This window comes from Notamacropus eugenii, chromosome 1 (assembly GCF_028372415.1).
Source record: "Notamacropus eugenii isolate mMacEug1 chromosome 1, mMacEug1.pri_v2, whole genome shotgun sequence".
Taxonomy (NCBI): Eukaryota; Metazoa; Chordata; class Mammalia; order Diprotodontia; family Macropodidae; genus Notamacropus; species Notamacropus eugenii.
Genome location: NC_092872.1, coordinates 294,795,782 through 294,813,934, shown reverse-complemented (window position 1 = coordinate 294,813,934; position 18,153 = coordinate 294,795,782). Strand labels below are relative to the sequence as shown.

Below are 18,153 nucleotides of genomic sequence, written 5' to 3'. Positions count from 1 at the left end.
TTTGCCCCATTCCATTTCTCCCTTTCTCCTCCCAATATATTTCTCTCTCACTGCTTGATTTCATTTTTTTAAGATATGATCCCATCCTCTTCAATTCACTGTGTGCATTCTGTCTCTACATGTGTGTGCGTGTACGTGTGCATGTGTGTGTGTGTGATCCCACCCACTACCCAGATACTGAAAAGTTTCAAGAGTTACAAATATTGTCTTTCCATGTAGGAATGTAAACAGTTCAACTTTATTAAGTCCCTTATGACTTCTCTTTGCTGTTCACCTTTTCATGCTTTTCTTCATTCTTGTGTTTGAAAGTCAAATTTTCTTTTCAGCTCTGGTCTTTTCATCAAGAATGCTTGAAAATCCTCTATTTCATTGAAAGACCAATTTTTCCCCTGAAGTATCATACTCAGTTTTGTTGGGTAGGTGATTCTTGGTTTTAGTCCTAGTTCCTTTGACTTCTGGAATATCCTATTCCATGCCCTTCGATCCCTTAATGTAGAGGGTGCTAGATCTTGTGTTATCCTGATTGTATTTCCACAATACTTGAATTGTTTATTTCTGGCTGCTTACAATATTTTCTCCTTGACCTGGGAACTCTGGAATTTGGCCACAATGTTCCTAGGAGTTTCTCTTTTTGGATCTCTTTCAGGTGGTGATTGCTGGATTCCTTGAATATTTATTTTGCCCCCTGGTTCTAGAATATCAGGGCAGCTTTCCTTGATAATTTCGTGAAAGATGATGTCTAGGCTCTTTTTTTGATCGTGGCTTTCAGGTAGTCCCATAATTTTTAAATTGTGTGTCCTGGATCTATTTTCCAGGTCAGTTGTTTTTCCAATGAGATATTTCACATTATCTTCCATTTTTTCATTCTTTTGGTTTTGTTTTGTGATTTCTTGGTTTCTCATAAAGTCATTAGCCTCCATCTGTTCCATTCTAATTTTGAAAGAACTATTTTCTTCAGTGAGCTTTTGAATCTCCTTTTCCATTTGGCTAATTCTGCTTTTGAAAGCATTCTTCTCCTCATTGGCTTCTTGAACCTCCTTTGCCAATTGAGTTAGTCTATTTGTCAGGGTGTTATTTTCTTCAGCATTTTTTTGGGTCTCCTTTAGCAGGGTGCTGATCTGCTGTTCATACTTTGCTTGCATGTCTTTGGTTACTCTTTCCAGTTTTTCCTCCAGTCCTCTAACATAATTTTCAAAATTTTCTGAGGTCTTTTTGAGCTTTTCCATGGTCTGATCCCATTGAGTGGGCTGGGATACAGAAACACTAACTTCCGTGTCTTTCCCTGATGGTGAGCACCGCTCTTCCTCATCAGAAAGGAGGGGAAGAGAAACCTGTTCACCAAGAAAGTAACCCTCTATAGTCTTGGTTTTTTTCCCTTTTCTGGGCATTTTCCCAGCCAGTGACTTGACCTCTGAATATTCTCCTCACACCCACCTCGCCTCTGGATCCTCCCAGCCAGTGCTTGGGGTCTGAGACTCAAATGCTGCTTCCCAGTCTCAGGGCTTTGGGTGGGGGCAGGGCTGCTATTCAGTGTGATATCAAGTTCAGCTGCCTGGGTGGCGGCAGGGCCTCCATATGGGGCTTAGTTCCCTCAGGGGGTTTATGCAGAGACCTTCAACAATGGATCCCGGCTCCTGCCTGTTTGGGGAGCCTTGGTCTGCTCCTGCCTCTGCTGTTGCCTCCTGAGGGGTCCTGAGTTATGGGGGCAGCCCACTTCCCTCTCGACCTACCAAAGAGACCTTCTCACCGACCCCCATCACCTGTGGGAGGAGGGACCCATGCGGCTGCTGGACATCCTGTCCCTGAGGCCCGCTCAGATCCGCTCCTCTCGGTGCCACGGCCACGGCAGGGCTGTGCTCGGCTCCACATCCGCAGTGCGACGGACCTTTTGCGAGAGGTTTGTGGGTCCCTCTGGAACAGAAATCCCCTTCGCTCCACTATTCTGTGGCCTCTGCTGCTCCAGAATTCGCCATGAGTTACTTTATACAGATGTTCTATGGGTTGTGGGTTCGGAGCTATGTGTATGTGCATCTTTCGGCTCCGCCCCCTCCATTCTAATTTTCAAAGAACTATTTTCTTTAGTGAGCTTTTGAACCTCTTTTTTCATTTGGCTAATTTTGCTTTTTAAAGCATTCTTCTCCTCATTGAATTTTTTGGATCTCTTTTTCCCATTTGGGTTAGTCTATTTTTAAAGGTGTTATTTTCTTCAGCATTTTTTTGGGTCTCCTTTAGCAAATTGTTGATTCAATTTTCATGACTTTCTTGCATCGCTCTCATTTCTCTTCTCAATTTTTCCTCCACCTCTCTTATTTGACTTTCAAAATCCTTTTTGAGCTCTTCATAACCTGAGACCATTGCATATTTTTTTTTGGAGGTTTTAGATGTAGGAGTCTTGACTTTGATGTCTTCCTCTGATGGTATGCTTTGTTCTTCCTCATCTGAAAGGATGGAAGAAATACCTTTTCACCAAGAAAGTAACCTTCTATAGTCTTATGTTTTTCCCTTTTTTGGGCATTTTCCTAGTCATTTACTTGGCTTTTGAGTCCTTTGTCAAGGGGAGGGTATACTCTGGGGACCTGTAAGGTCTCAGTTCCTCCTAGGTGGCACATTTCAAGGTCCTCTCCTGGCCTGTGCTCTGGTCTGGGAGCAACAAGCACTCTTTGCTGCCCTGGAACTGTGAGTAGAATTCCATCTCCAGAGCCTCCTCTAGCTCCACCATGCCAGTGCTCCTCCTCACCCCAGGATTGCTACTCAGAACTGAGATCCAGATCAGGAGCTCAATTCCCCCAGAGTCTTTAGACCAAAGGCTCCAGAAATGAATGCTACCACTGACTGAGGCTGGGGCTAAGGCAGGACCCTGCTCCCTTCTCCCTCATGTGAAAGAGCTTTCTCATTGACCTTTGAAGCTGTCTTTGGTGTTTGTGGGTTGAGAAATCTGAGAACCATAGCTGCTATCCTGTGATTCCATGCTCTGAAGCCTACTCCAGTCCTGTCTGTACCATGCTGCATTTGGCTGCGCTGTGCTCTGAGCCAGGTGCGATAGATCTTTCCTGTTATCTTTTCAGGCTGTCTTGGGCTGGAAATCTCTTTCATGCTGTTGTTTTGTGTCTTCTGCTGCTCTAGAGTTCATTTAGTCATTTTTTACAGGTATTTTATGGGTTATGGGGGGAGAGCTATAGCAGGTCTGTCTTTCTACTTCACCATCTTCGCTGCACCCCCTTTTGGCAAAATTCTTAATGAAATGCCCCAAGATTTAGAAGTTTCACATTCCAGCATACATCTTCCTTAATAGAATCATGCTGGTCTCAAAGAAGCAAAGTTTTCCCCTCCTTTTTATGACATTGCCCTCAAATACTAGGTGCTTCATAGTGGTAATATCTTTTCAGTGGCAAAGATTAGCATCTAGCTGAGCACAAGTCTCTGAAGATACTTACAACTCAAACTGGGAACACTTTAAACAAATGTCTCCTTTGATTCTAAGTGCTTTTAAGGTAGGGAGTATTTAGTGTGTTTCTGGTAGAACAATGAGTCAAGGGTAAGAAAGAAAGAAACCACATGACTTTTAAATACTTAAAGTTGGTTTTGTATGGTGGTCTCAGACTGTGATGTGACTCAATAAAGTAAACATTGACTCAAGATTGGCTGTCTTTTTATTTTTTAAGAAAGGAAAAAGAGAACCATTGGGATCATTAGGGGATGACTAATAATGATGATTTTGGAACAGTTTGAAAAGGTAAAGTACTTTCAAAATGTCAGAGTGGCAGTGGGTATGCATACATGGGAATAGAATTCTGTGTACTCTCTGTTCTAATTACTATATTTCCTTTGAGTATATGTGAATTTTACATGGAATTATTTTTCTCCTTATTTTGAAGCAGCTTACAGTAACTAGTTCTGTGGGTGTTTTTGGTTTCCTTCCTTCTTTCTTTCTTTTTTCTTTCTTTTTCTTTCTTCCTTTCCTTCCCTTTTCTTTCTTTGTCTCTTTCTTCTTTCTTCTTTCTCTTCCTTACTTCTTTCTTTCCTTCCTCTTCTTCTTTCTCCTCTTTCTTCCTTTCTCCCTCCCTCCTTTTCTTCCTTATTTCTTTCCTTCTTTTGTTTGTTTATTTATCTTCCTCCCTCTCTCTTCCTTTCTCTATTCCTTTCCTCCCTCATTTCGTTCCTTCCTTCCCTCCTCCCTTCCTTCTCTCCTTCCTTCCTCTCTCCTTTGCTTTCTTGCTCTTTCTTCTTTTCTTTCTCTCTCCTTCTTCCTTCTCTTCTTCATTTATTTATTTTTGCTTATGCTTTAGTTAAATCAAAGGCATGCTTACTGAAGGTCCTGAATTTAGTGATGTTTTCCACTGTCTTAGATCTCAGTAGACTTTAAATATTATTAACACTGGGACCTGGTCCAAGAAATTGCTTATTGTCTTTTTTGCGACACTCAGCATATAAATCTTGAATTACTGCTGACTGAAGACATATAAAGTGCAAATCAATAAGCATTTTGTTTTTGTGTCTTTCAGGAGAAGTGAATACATGAACAAGAACCTCAGAATGAGAGCTTAGAAGCTAGTTAGAAATGTATCTTTTAGCTCATTGAACAAAATTGGATCCTATCACTCATACCTTGGGTTCCATTTCATTACCTTGCTTTGAAAGGACTCTTGTAGGAGGTAACTTGATTACTCTTATTAAGTATATATAGAACCTCAGAGATCTCATCAGTTACCCTTCAATACCTTCTAGGGACTAATTCCAGTTCTTTAAAAATCTATGATGTAGGTAACTCCTCCACTGAAGCAAACCTGAGCCTATTTATATCTTAATAGACAATCTTAATGAATTGTTGTGGTTAAAAGAACTCTTCACCTGATTGTCTACCGTCTGGTTTTAGTACACCCTGAGTTTAACTTGGTAGCTCAGATGAAAGACACATGGTCCATAGCCAGGCTAGTATTAGAATTCTTTCTAAACTGAGTCCTTTGTCAGATAGCTTATATTCTTATTTGGTCAAACAGTGGGCTACTATTTTTTATGGCTTGCATTTTTTTTTTTTTTGCTTATATTATTTCTTCCAGATCTGTTTTTCTATTTTTTTTTGGCCAGTATTATATGGTTTTGATGATTACTGCTTTATAATATAATTTGAAGTGCTATTCTCCTTCTTTTTCATTTTCCATGATATTTTAGATATTTCATTTCCCCAAATGAATTTTACCAATATTTCCACTAGTTCTAGAAGGTATTCTGTTGGCAGTTTTATATGTACAGGACTAAATGTACAAATCAACTTCGATATTATTCTCATTTTGTTTTACTAGAATGCCTTAACTGTTATCACTGATTATCTCTCCAGTTATTTCAGTTGATCTTTGTTTCTTTAAAGAATTTTTTTGTAATCTTTTCTTTATGTGTTTTGAGTATGCCTTGATGAATTGAATCCTAAATATTTTTGTTTTATGTATTTTAAAATTTAGTGAATTATTTTCTATTTTTCCTTTTCTATTTTTCTACCTAGATTTCATTATTACCATAGGGAAATGTTATTGATTTTTGTGGATTAATTTTGAATTCTGCTACTTTATGGAAGCTATTGTCTTGCTTTCTTTTCTAATATTCTGGGGGCTTAAAAATAAACAGTAGAGGAAGGGTTCATGTTTTACTCCTGTATTTGCTGGGAAATTTCTATTGTTTTCTGATTACATATAATACTTGCTTTTGGTTTTAGATATATTTTAATAATGTTCAAAATGGGCTTATAATTTACCAGTTTTTCTTTCTTTTCTTTTTTTTAGCATAAATATGTGCTGTATTTTGTTAGAGATGTTTGGTGTTATCTATTGATGTGGTCATGTGATTTGAAGCTTTTTAAGTTGTTCTTAATATGATTAATTATATTAATTATTTTCTACCGTTGAACCATTCTTACAATCTCTGTTATAAGTTCAACTCAATCATAGGGGATAATTTTTTGGGATATATTGTAATAGTCTTTTTTCTAAGATTTTATGTAAATATTTTGATTTGATATTCAATAGTGATATTGATTTATAATTCTCTTTCTTCACTTAAACTTGACTTGGCTTGGTGTTAGGACAGTATCTCATAAATAGAATTCAAAAAAAACCTTTTCTAGTCTAAGTATTGATTGTTCTTTAATATTTAATAGAATTCACCTGAAAGCCCATCTGAATGAGGGTTTTTTTGGGACTTCCTTTACAGATAGTTGTTTCCTTTAATGAAATGAGATTGTTTTTAAGATCTCTATTTGATATTCTGTTAATTTTGGCATTTTATATTTTTATAAATGATCCTTCATTTCTTTTAAATTCTCAGTTTTTCTGGTATATAATTATGCAAAGTAGTTTCTGATCATTCTTTTTATTCTACATTTTACTTCACCTTGTTCATTTTTTATTTTGATCATTTGACCATTCTTTCTTGCTGTACTGTTGTTCCCATGACCTCTGGGTAACGTGATAAATTACCTTTTTCAGTAGTAGGTACCCCTGATTTTCATTAATTTTCCTTTATGTATGATAGTTTTTAAAAATGTCATGACCTAAATTTTTATTCATTTTCCTTCAGTCATAAAATCTAGAGCTGGAAGGAATCTCAGAGGCCATCTGTTCAGACCCCATCATTTTACAGATGAGGAAATTTACATCCATGGTTGTTAAGTAGGTAGTGTCACATGTAAGATGTGAACCCAGGTCTCAGATCCCTTTGACCCCAGAGCCAATGATCTTGCCACTATATTAAAAACTCTTTGAGTCTCTCTGTTCATTTATCTGCTAATGTTATATCCAGCCTCTCCCTCTTTGATTATTTGCCTTTTATCCTTTTTTCTTGTGTTCCCAGTGGTTTGTCTCTTATTTATGTCTTTGCTCCTGGCTCTTCTCCCTTCTGTGTTTCAATACTACTCATCTGGGTATCCACAGTTTCTTTGAGCTGGAGACCTTGGGCTGTTGGCTGACTTTCTGACCAGAGAAAACTCCTTGAGTAAATAGTAACTGAAATCTCTTAGGTATCTAGTATCTTATTCCTCTTACAAAGAAGGTTCTATGGCTTCTCCTGTAGCCTTACCTTGACTGTCATCTTCAAAATTCCATTGATCAGTTATATTGCCTTTCTTTCATATGCCTACTTGGTATCAGTATCTTCATCCCCTTGTGTGGTTTATATATGAATTATATGAAATACACACATACACACACACACACACACACACACACACACACACACACACACACACACACACACACACACACAAAGAAATATAAGAGGGTGTTCCTGGTTGTCATTTCCTTGGGTCAGTTTGGCAAACCTTACAACCATAATCTCTAGCATATCTGGAATGTTGATTGTGCTAAGTACTCCCCTCCCCTCCTTAGAATTTTTTCTTAAAGACCAAGTCTTAAACCCAACTGACTCTGGCTCTCATTGATTGGCCAACAATAGGTCCCTGCCCAAGCACTGCTTAATGTTTTTTCTGATGGCTCAAGGTGAATGTAAATAGTAGTTATTTCTCTTTTGACCAGAAATCCTTAGGGTCTTCCACTTCCATTTAGATTTTTTTCCTCTTTTTTTCTTTATTTCTTCCTTCTTTTTTGGGGGAGGGAGAAGGAAATTAAAGGGACCATCCCTTGGCTCACTTCTTAAACAGCACTAATCACTGAATGGGTGTTGCTGTAGTCAAAGAGACAACTTGGAAAGATTTTAGCTTAAAAAGGCCAAGATCTCTCACTGCATCCTTGGTCATCTTCAGTTGTCCTGATCTATATCTTGCCAGTGGACACAGATGGCTCAGGAAGAGAAAGTGAGGCTGGTGACTGCACAGCCATCCCTCACTTAAATCCAGTTCACTTGCAAGTCATTGCTACTTCTTCCTGATGTTATGGTCCTACTGGAAAATGAAGGACTTAAAAAACTATACTGTACCCCCTAGTTACTTCTATATTATCTGTTCTGTTATGTATAAAATGGTACATTAAGGCTCTCTTGATTTACACTTCTCTTAGCAAATCTGATCATCTTTTCATAATTTTAACAGCTTGAATCCCTGTGCTCCCTTTTCCTTTGGATATTGTCGATGTTTCTTGACCATTACCCTAGTGGAAATATGTATTAGTCTTAAAGATAAGCATCAATTCTTCATATATTTTGTATTGTAGAACTTTTTCTAATGAAGAGTTATTTACCTTTTTTTTATCATATATTTCTTTAATAGTCTGGTTATGCATATGAAATTCTCAGAAGAATGTTCTAAAATTCATAAAATAAATACGTAGAATTATGAAGAAAACTAATTATAAAACAATTGTTTAAAAACAAGTCAATGGATCACAGATTAAGAACTCATGATCTCAGGATTTGCTTCAATATTTTTCTTTTAATTTAAAATTTGTGTAGTTTTTATTTGCACCTTTTAATTGTGCAAAATTTAACCATTATACTGATTATTCTGTTTATTCAATTTAAATGAATGTCCTTAATGGTTGAGACAAATATTACCCCTTTTTCCTTCAGGCTTTAAAAAAAGATTCAGATCACAGATCCATTTAAATATATATATATATATATATATACATATATACATTCATGCATTTGTATGTGTGTGTGTGTGTGTGTGTGTGTGTGTGTGTGTGTGTGTGTATTTAGAGAGGAAGACCATATATAGTTTGACTTGTGAATTAGTCCCCTTCAGAGAACCCCCCGCCCCCACAGCAGAATTTTAAATTGAATAATCATTCCACTCTCTAGGTATTTTTGAATGAATTTTTCAAATACTAGTTTTTTATACTTCTTTGAGTATTTGATTAATTTTATTAAGCACTAATCATTTATTTTTATTATTTTGTTTCTTTGTCCTTTATTCTGTTCCATTGACCTATTTTTTTGTACCTTTTCCTGTACCATTAAAAAAAATGGTATCATAATACATTTGTCATAATACATTTGACATCTGGTATAGCTATTATTCCAATTTTCTTTTTCTTATTTAATGGAGGAAAGCATAAATTTAATTTATAACTCTACATGTAAAAATGTTTAAGTTTTCCAGTGAAATGAATAAGAATAAGGGAAAATGAATAAAATCTCAACATTTTGCGGCATACAAGAAACATATTTTACTTTATTTGAATTTTAATATTTTATTTTTTAAATTGCATGTTAAAATAATTTTAACATTTTTTTTTCTTTTTTACAATTTCAGGTTCAAAATTCTCTAACCCTCTCTTCCCTACTCTGCCATGGAGTAGGCCAGCAATTTAATAAAGGTTATACATGTGCAGTCATGTGAAACATGTTTCCATATTAGTCATGTTGTAAAAGAAAACAGACAAAAAAATAAAAGAAAAATAAAGTTTAAAAAAGTTATGCTTCAATCTGCATTCAGATTCCATCAGTTCTTTCTCTGGAGGTGGACAGCATTTTTTCTTTATGGGTCCTTCAGAATTGTCTTCAATCTTTATATTCTTGAGAATGGCTAAGTCATTCACAATTGATCATTGTACAGTGTTGCTGTTACTGTGTACAATGTTCTCCCAGTTCTGCTTGATTCACTTTGCATCAGTTCAAGTAAGTCTTCCCAGCTTTTTTTGAAAGCATCCTACTCATTTCTTATAGCATAGTAGCATTCCATCACAATCATATACCATAACAGAAAACATATTTTAAAGGATAAAGACCTAAATGAATTAAGAATAAGTTTGGGGGGGCACCTAGGTGGTGAAGTAAATAAAACACCTACCCTGGAGGTGATCCCCTAATGGTCCTACCTGGCTTTAAATCTTATATTTAAAAGGGATTAATGAAGCAAGATCTTTTCACACAACTATATGTGAAAAACATAGGTTTATACTAGGTAGCTATGTAAGAAATCTTTCCAGGAGTCATTATATTACTTTTTTTAAAAAAAGAATAATTTATTTTTAGTTTTTAACATTCATTTCCACAAGATTTTGAGTTCCAAATTTTGTCCCCATTCTCCCTTCCACCCACCCCAAGACATAGTGCATTCTGATTACCCTTTCCCCCAATCTGCCCTCACTTCTATTACACTTCTCCCTTTTCTCATCCTCTTCCCCTATATTTTCTTGTATGGCAAGATAGATTTCTATACCCCATTGCCTATATGTCTTATTTCCCAGTTGTATGTAAAAACAATATTTAACATTCATTTTTAAAACTATGAGTTCCAACTTCTCTCTCTTCCTCCCCACCCATCCCCATTGACAAGGCAAATAATTCAATATAGGCTGTACATGTGTAGTCATGCAAAACACTTCTATAACAGTCATGATGTGAAAGGCTAACTATATTTCCCTCCATCCTATCCTACCCCCATTTATTCTGTTCTCTGACCCTTTCCCTCCTCAAAAGTGCTTACCTCTAATTACTCCCTTCTCCCATTTGCTCTCCCTTATCCCTCTACCCTCTTATCCCCTTCCCCCTATTTTCTTGTAGTGTAAGATAGATTATCATGTCAAATTGAGTGTGCATGTTATTGTTTCCTTAACCAAATTAGATGAGAATAAGGTTCACCCTTTCTCTCCTACCTTCCCCCTCTTCCCCTCCAGTGAAAAAGCTTTTTCTTGCCTCTTTTATGTGAGAGATAATTTACACCATTCTATTTCTCACTTTCTCCTCCCAATATATTCCTTTCTCAACTCTTAATTTTATTTTTTTAGATATCATCCCTTCATATTCAACTCACCCTTTGACTTCTGTCTATATGTGTATAATCCCTCCAACTACCCTAAAACTGATAAAAATCTCAGGTGTTATAAATATTATCTTTCCATGTAGGAATGTACACTGTTCAACTTCAGTAAGTCTCTTGTGATTTCTCTTTCCTGTTCATGCTTCTCTTGATTCTTGTGTTTGAAAGTCAAATTTTCTATTCAGCTCTGGTCTTTTCATCAAAAATGCTTGAAAGTCCTCCACTTCATTGAATGATCATTTTTTTCCCCCTCAAGTATCATACTCAGTTTTGCTAGGTAGGTGATGCTTGGTTTTAATCCTAGTTCCTTCGACTTCTGGAATATCATATTCCAAGCCCTTCAATCCCTTAATGTAGAAGCTGCCAGATCTTGTGGCATCCTGTGTTTCCACGATACTCAAATTGTTTCTTTCTGATTGCTTGCAATATTTTCTCCTTGACCTGGGAGCTCTGGAATTTGGCTACAGTATTACTAGTTTTCTCTTTGGGATCTCTTTCAGGAAGTGATCAGTGGATTCTTTCAATATCTATTTTACCCTCTGGTACTAGGCTATCAGGGAAGTTTTCCTTGATAATTTTTTGAAAGATGATATCTAAGCCCGTTTTTTGATCATGGCTTTCAGGTAGTAAAACAATTTTAAAATTATCTCTCTCCTGGATTTATTTTCCAGGTCAGTTGTTTTTCCAATAAGATATTTCACATAGTCTTCTATTTTTTCATTCCTTTGGTTTTGTTTTTATAATTTCTTAATTTTTCATAAAGTCATTAGTTTCCATCTGCTCCATTCTAATCTTTAAGGAATTATTTTCTTCAGTGAACTCTTGGACTTCCTTTTTCATCTGGCCAATTCTGCTTTTTAAGGCATTCTTCTCCTCATTGGCTTTTTGGATCTCTTTTACCATTTGGGTTAATCTATTTTTTAAGGTGTTATTTTCTTCAGCATTCTTTTGGGTTCTCTTTAGCAAGCAGTTGACTCGTTTTTCATGATTTTCTTGCATAATTTTCATTTCTCTTCCCAATTTTTGCTCTATTTCTCTAACTTGATTTTCAAAATACTTTGAGTTCTTCCATGACCTGGGACTAATTTATATTTTTTCTTGGAGGCTTTGGATGTAGGAGTTTTGACTTTATTGTCTTCTTCTGTTTGTATATTTTGGTCTTCCTTGTTACCAAAGTAAGATTCTGTGGTCTGATTCTTTTTGCTCCTTTTCCCATCCATTTATTTGACTTTTGAACTCTTTGTCAAGGTAATTCTCTGGTTCCAGTGGGGGTGAGAGGGTGCACTGTCGGCTGCTTGATCCCCCCACAATCTATGGGCCTAGAGCTGCATTAACAGCTGCTGCCTTTGCCCTTGCTTCAGCTGCTGCCAGTTCCTCCACCCCTTCTGCTGCCTTGGGACTGGGGCAAGACCACTGTACTCTCTCACAAAGGTCTGACAGTTTTTTTTTTCCACTGACCTTCCAATTTTTCCTCAGCATTTTGGTGTTGCAAAGATTGGAAACTGTCACAGGTGCTAGAGATTCAGTCCCCATGGGGCCTGCTCAGGTCCCATTTGTGCCTGTGTGACCGAAGCTGGACTGCACTCTGATCCCAGCACGACATGATGTTCAGCACTTCAGGATGTCTTGAACTGGAGATTTGCTTCACTCTGTCATTCTGTTGATTCTGAAGCTCCAGAATTTGTTTAGAGTCATTTTTACAGATATTTGATTGAGCTTGGGGGGAGAGCTCTGGCAAGTCTCTACTTTTACTCTGCCATCTTGGTTCCATCCCCCTTTGTATTGTGTTTAAAAAAATTATTCATTTTGAACTTAAATACAAAGAGACAAAAAATGATGTTTCCATGTGCACAGTACAACGTAAAAAGAAGACTCAATATAAAACCATGAATTTTCTTTTCACACTGTTTGCTCTTTTTAAGACTATGTAATAAATACTATACACCTGTGCAATACATGCTCTACATGTTCTCTTTTGTTCTTTGCTGCATGCTTTTTATTTTTTCTCCCTCCCTGCCCACCCCACCCTAGAGAAGGCTGCCATTTAAATGCGTGTGTGTGTGAGAAAGAGAGTATACATGTGTGTGTGCATGTGTGTGTGTGTGTAAAACAATATCATACATGCTTCTATTTCTCAGTTCTTTTTCTGGATGCAGACAGCTTCTTTCTTCATCACTCCTTTGTGGTTGATTTGAGTATTTATGATACTCAAAATGACTTAGTCATTCAAAATGTTCTTAGAACAATATTGTTGTTACTGTGTACAACATTCTCTTGGTTCTGCTTATTTCACTCTTCATTGTTTCATGCAAGTCTCTGTGTTACTTTTAAACTTTTAAACCCATCACCATTCATACCTCCATCTGTTTCCTTCTTTTCTTGCACACTTTCCATTCAAACCCTGAGGAATTCATCAAGAAAATCCTTTTGACAAGCAGATTTGCCATTTAAAAATTCTCTCTGCAAAGATAGGCCAGGGCAGTAGAAATGAGAGAGCTCACATCTTTACTTCCTGTCTCATTTGTTCTGTGTTTCCTGTTTGCTCCCTGACATCTTTGCTTATTGTAGGTGATAGCTATTCTTATTATTGAAATAAAAACAACCAACCAATGAAAAATTAATTATTGAGTATTTCAAGGCCTTATAAGATATTAATATGCTTCACTAAGTTCTTATTTTTTTTTACTCAATCATGTGATTGTTTTGAGAGGAGTTCAGAGATGTGAACTCAAGGTTATGATAGTCTTTCCCTCCTACCCGATATGGTCTTGAAGTAGCTCTAAGTTCAGGGAAAGAATATATTAATACTGCATAAATCCATTAGGCTTGGTTGACTTAAATTTGAAAAAACAGTCTGGATTACTTGATTGGTTACTTGGTTTTTAAAAGTGTTTTAAAAGTTTGCGTTTTCATTATTAGGCACAAGGAGCTTGTTACATATTTCTTGTTGACCTCAACATGTTTTCCTAGCAGCTGCTGAAATATTTCCCACTCTTCTAAAGTTCCGAACCACTACCCTACTTCTTTCCTGTCTTGGCTTATGACTTTACATCCTACTTTGCTGAGAAAATCAAGGTACTTACATTCCTATCTTCTTTTCAGATGGAGAGATGAGGTGGAGAACTATGGGTGTAGAATATTGTATGTCAGACTCAGGTGTAGTTTTGCTAAACTGTTTCCCTAACTCACTCAAGGCTCATTGGGCAGGAGATGGATATATTTAGAAATCAAGGTGACATAAAATATATCACCAAAACAAATTTAATAGAAAGGAAACAGAGGCATTTTTACCAATAAAATTTCATAAACTTTCCTGTTCACTTGTAACATTCTTCACCAGGCTCAGCTTATTCTGAGTTTTAACACTCCTGATGCTATTTTTAGAGGTCCAAATTACTCTCATATATTCATTCTCAGTTACCTGCCTTGCGTCCATCTTGTGTATATGTTTTTTAAAAATCAGTTACAGCGCAAAAACCATCCCTCATTAGGTAAGTAGTAAAAGAATAATAATGGGCAGTATGTGTATGTGTGTGTACATGCACATACAAATATGTGTACATGTATGGGCAGTTATGTTGAGTGCTGCATTACACTAGACTTGGAATCAGGATATTCATGAGTTGCTCCTCATGAGTTCTGATCTCTTTTCAGTCATTTCAGTCTTTAAATGACGAGACAAGTCATTTAATCCTGTTTGCCTCAGTTCCACATCTACAAAATAATCTGGAAGAGGAAAGGGCAAACTATCCAGTATCTTTGCCAACAAAACCCTAAATGGGGTCATGAAGAATCAGATACAACTGAAATAACTCAACAACAATATGTATGTGTACACATGTGTTTTATGTATACATGCACATGTCATACAGGTTATATGTACACATGTATGTGTGTACATTTTTCACATTATATATTGTACAAATTATCAACAGTAAAATTAAAAATGTTTGTTCAAAATCTCCTTTACACCAAACAAATTGACTAAGATAATGAACAATGATGAAATTAAGTGCTGGTATAGCTATGGTATATCAGGCACATTGATAGAGTGTTGGGATGCTATAAATTGGTACATTCTTTTTAGGAAATAATATATAATTGCATTCTAAGTAGTGGTTCCCCTATGAAAAGCTTGTCTGCCCAAAAATATTCCTAGCACCATTGTTTAAAATAATGAAATGTGGGGGAGGAGCCAAGATGGCAGAATAAAAGCAGGTACCTGCCTGAGCTCTCCCCACCCAAACCCCTCAGAATACCTGTAAAAAATGACTCTAAACAAATTTTAGAGCAGCAGAAGTAACAAAATGACAGAGTGAAACAGATTTCTAGCCCAAGACAACCTGGAAGGCCAGCAGAAAGGGTCTGTTGCACTGGGCTTGTAGTGGAGTACATCCCAGAGGGGGCCACTCCAACACAGACTGGACTGGAGCAGGTCTCAGGGCACTGAACCACTGGCAGCTATAGTGTTTTCCAGACTTCTCAACCCACAAACAATCAAGACAGCTTCAAAGTTCAGTAGGAAAGCTCTCTCACCTGGGTGAGAGAGGAACATGGTGCAGCCCCAGCCCCAAGGCGGTGGCAGCCACTGCTGCAAAACAGTTCTTCTGGAGCTCTCAACCTATAGATGATAGGGCAATCAAGTGGCTGATCTGGGTTGCAGTTCTAGGTGACGGTCCTGGGGCAAGGAGGAGCACTGGTGTGGCAGAACTGGTGGCAGCTGTGGAGAGAAAATCCCACTGGCAGTTCCAGGACAGAAAAGAATGCTTGTGGTCACTCATAATCCAGAGTGCAGGCCAGGAGAGGAGTAAACACCTCTCCTTTGATCATATCACCTTGGAGGAATTGAGAATTTACAGATCCCTAGAGATATCTGAAAACAACTGCACAACACCCCTGAAATTTGTGGCAGTACACCCTCCACTTAACAAAGAGCTCAAAAGTCAAGTAATTCGCTGGGAAAATGACACAAAAAGGGAAAAAATATAAGACAGTATGTTACTTTCTTGGTGCAAAGGCATTTTCTTACAATGAGGGAGATCAAAGCATACAACCAGAGGAAGACAGTAAGGTCAAGGCTCCTACATCCAAACCTGCCAAGAAAGATAATAAATGGTCCCAGGCTACAGAAGAACTCAAAAAGGATTTTGAAAATCAATAATAGAAATAGAGCAAAAATTGGAAAGAGAAATGAGAGTGATGCAAGAAAATTGAGTGAACAGCTTGCTAAAGGAGACAGAAAAAAATGTTGAAGGAAATAACACCTTTAAATCACCCAAATGGCAAAAGAGGTCCAAAAAACCAATGAGGAGAAGAATGCCTTAAAAAGTAGAATTGGTCAAATGGAAAAGGAGGTCCAAAAGCCCACTGAAGAAAATAGTTCCTTAAAAATTAGAATGGTACAAATGGAAGCTAATGATTTTGTGAGAAATTAAGAAATTATGAAGCAAAACTAAAAGAATGAAAAAATAGAAGACTTTGAAATATCTCATTGGAAAAACATGATCTGGAAAATAGATCCAGAAGAGAAAATTTAAAAATTATTTTATTACCTGAAAGTCATGATCAAAATAAGACCCTAGACATCATCTTTCAAGAAATTGTCGAGAGCAGCAGGAGGAACCAGCAGAGTGGCAATCGAGGGTGGGAGACCAGCAGAGCTGAGTCAGTGAGAGCCACTGAGCACCAGATATCAGCACAGCAGCTCCTGAGACTTTCAGCCCACAGATTAAACTTCGGTAAGTCACCTATTTGAACTTCCAGGAGCCAGAATAGCAAGTGATCAGTAAATGCTTTCTTCTCTTCCCTTGATGACCTTGAAAGAACCATAAAATATTTCCAGAGAAAAATCCTGGATCAGTGGGAACAGCAGAGGGGGCAAATAGTCTCATAACACCTGAGGCTAGGAAAATAGCTAAGAGGGATTCCTCCTACAGTGGCGGAGGCAACCTGGAAGTACTGAAGACCCAGGGCAGAGAAAACTTGCACTAGGACCCAGGCAAGCCTCAGCACCAGGAGAGGATCCCCAGGAGGAGTGGGAACTCAGACTAGCATCTAGGCATGCCTCAGCACTCCAGGGGAAATGGGAAGACAATACAGCAGCTGTGATCACCATCCCTTGAGCTTGCCTTTGCCTCAGTTCAGCTGAGGAGATCTCCTGTGACCAGACCACTTCTCCCCCACACTTAACAAGCTAACCCCAGGGCTGATCAGAGAAACACCAAACAAAAACCTGCTCTTAGCTTTTCCACACAAGTTGGCTCAACACCAATTTCTGCAGCTTCTAACTGAAAGAACTAGAAGCCACAACACACAATCAACATCATGAACAAGAAAAAGCAAAAGAGGGGTGAAAAAACCATAGAATCTTTCTATGGGGATAAAGACCAAAACACAAATACCAAAGAGGTCAGTACTGGGACTGTACTTCCATCTGAAACTTCAGAAGGGACTATGAACTGCTCTCATGCACAAACAGCTCTCCTGGAACAACTGAAGAAGGAAATAGAAGAAAAACTGGCCAATGATTTTAAAATTCTAAAAAAAAGAATTCACTGATGAGAACATTTCTTTGAAAAGGAAAATTGAACAAATGGAAAAGGAAGTACAAAAATTAACTGGAGAAAATAACTCCTTAAAAGGAAAAATTGGACAGGTGGAAAAGGAGATGCAAAAGTTAACTGAAGAAAACAATCTGATAAAGATTAGAATTGGGCAAGTAGAAACTAATGACTCAATGAGACAGCAAGAATCAGTCAAACAAAATATAAAGAATGAAAAGGTAGAAGAAAACATAAAATATCTAATTGGAAAAACAACTGACCTGGAAAATAGATCCAGGAGAGAAAATTTAAGAATTATTAGCCTGCCAGAAAGCCATGACAAAAAAAAGAGTCTGGACAATTATCTTCCAGGAAATCATCAAGGAAAACTTCCCAGAAGTGCTAGATCCAGAGGGCAAAAGAGTCATCGAAAGAATCCACTGTTCACCTCCCAAAAGGGATCCCAAACTCAAAACCCCAAGAAATATCGTTGTCAAATTCCAGAACTATCAACTGAAGGAGAAAATACTACAGGCAGCCAGAAAGAAACAATTCAAATATCGAGGAGCAATAGTCAGGATCACACAGGACCTTGCAACTTCTACATTAAAAGATCAAAGGAATTGGAATCCAATATTCCATAAGGCAGAGGAGCTGGGACTACAACCAAGGATCAACTACCCAGCAAAGTTCAGCATAACATTTCAGGCAAGGAGACTGTCATTCAACAAGGTAAAGGATTTCCACATCTTCCTGACAAAAACACCAGAACTTAATAGACAATTCAATCTTCAAATGCAGGTCTCAAGAAAAGCATAAAAAGGTAAACGGGGCGGGGGGGGAATAAAAACTTGTTACTCAGTTTGGGCAAACTGTTTACCTCCCTATAAGGGAAGATGATACCTG

The 18,153-nt window shown here is 37.4% G+C and overlaps 1 protein-coding gene across 1 annotated transcript in view; it reads left to right on the top strand.

The window, feature by feature from the left end:
• Positions 1–18,153, top strand: part of RGS6 (regulator of G protein signaling 6) — a 662,738-nt gene that overhangs the window by 60,788 nt on the left and 583,797 nt on the right.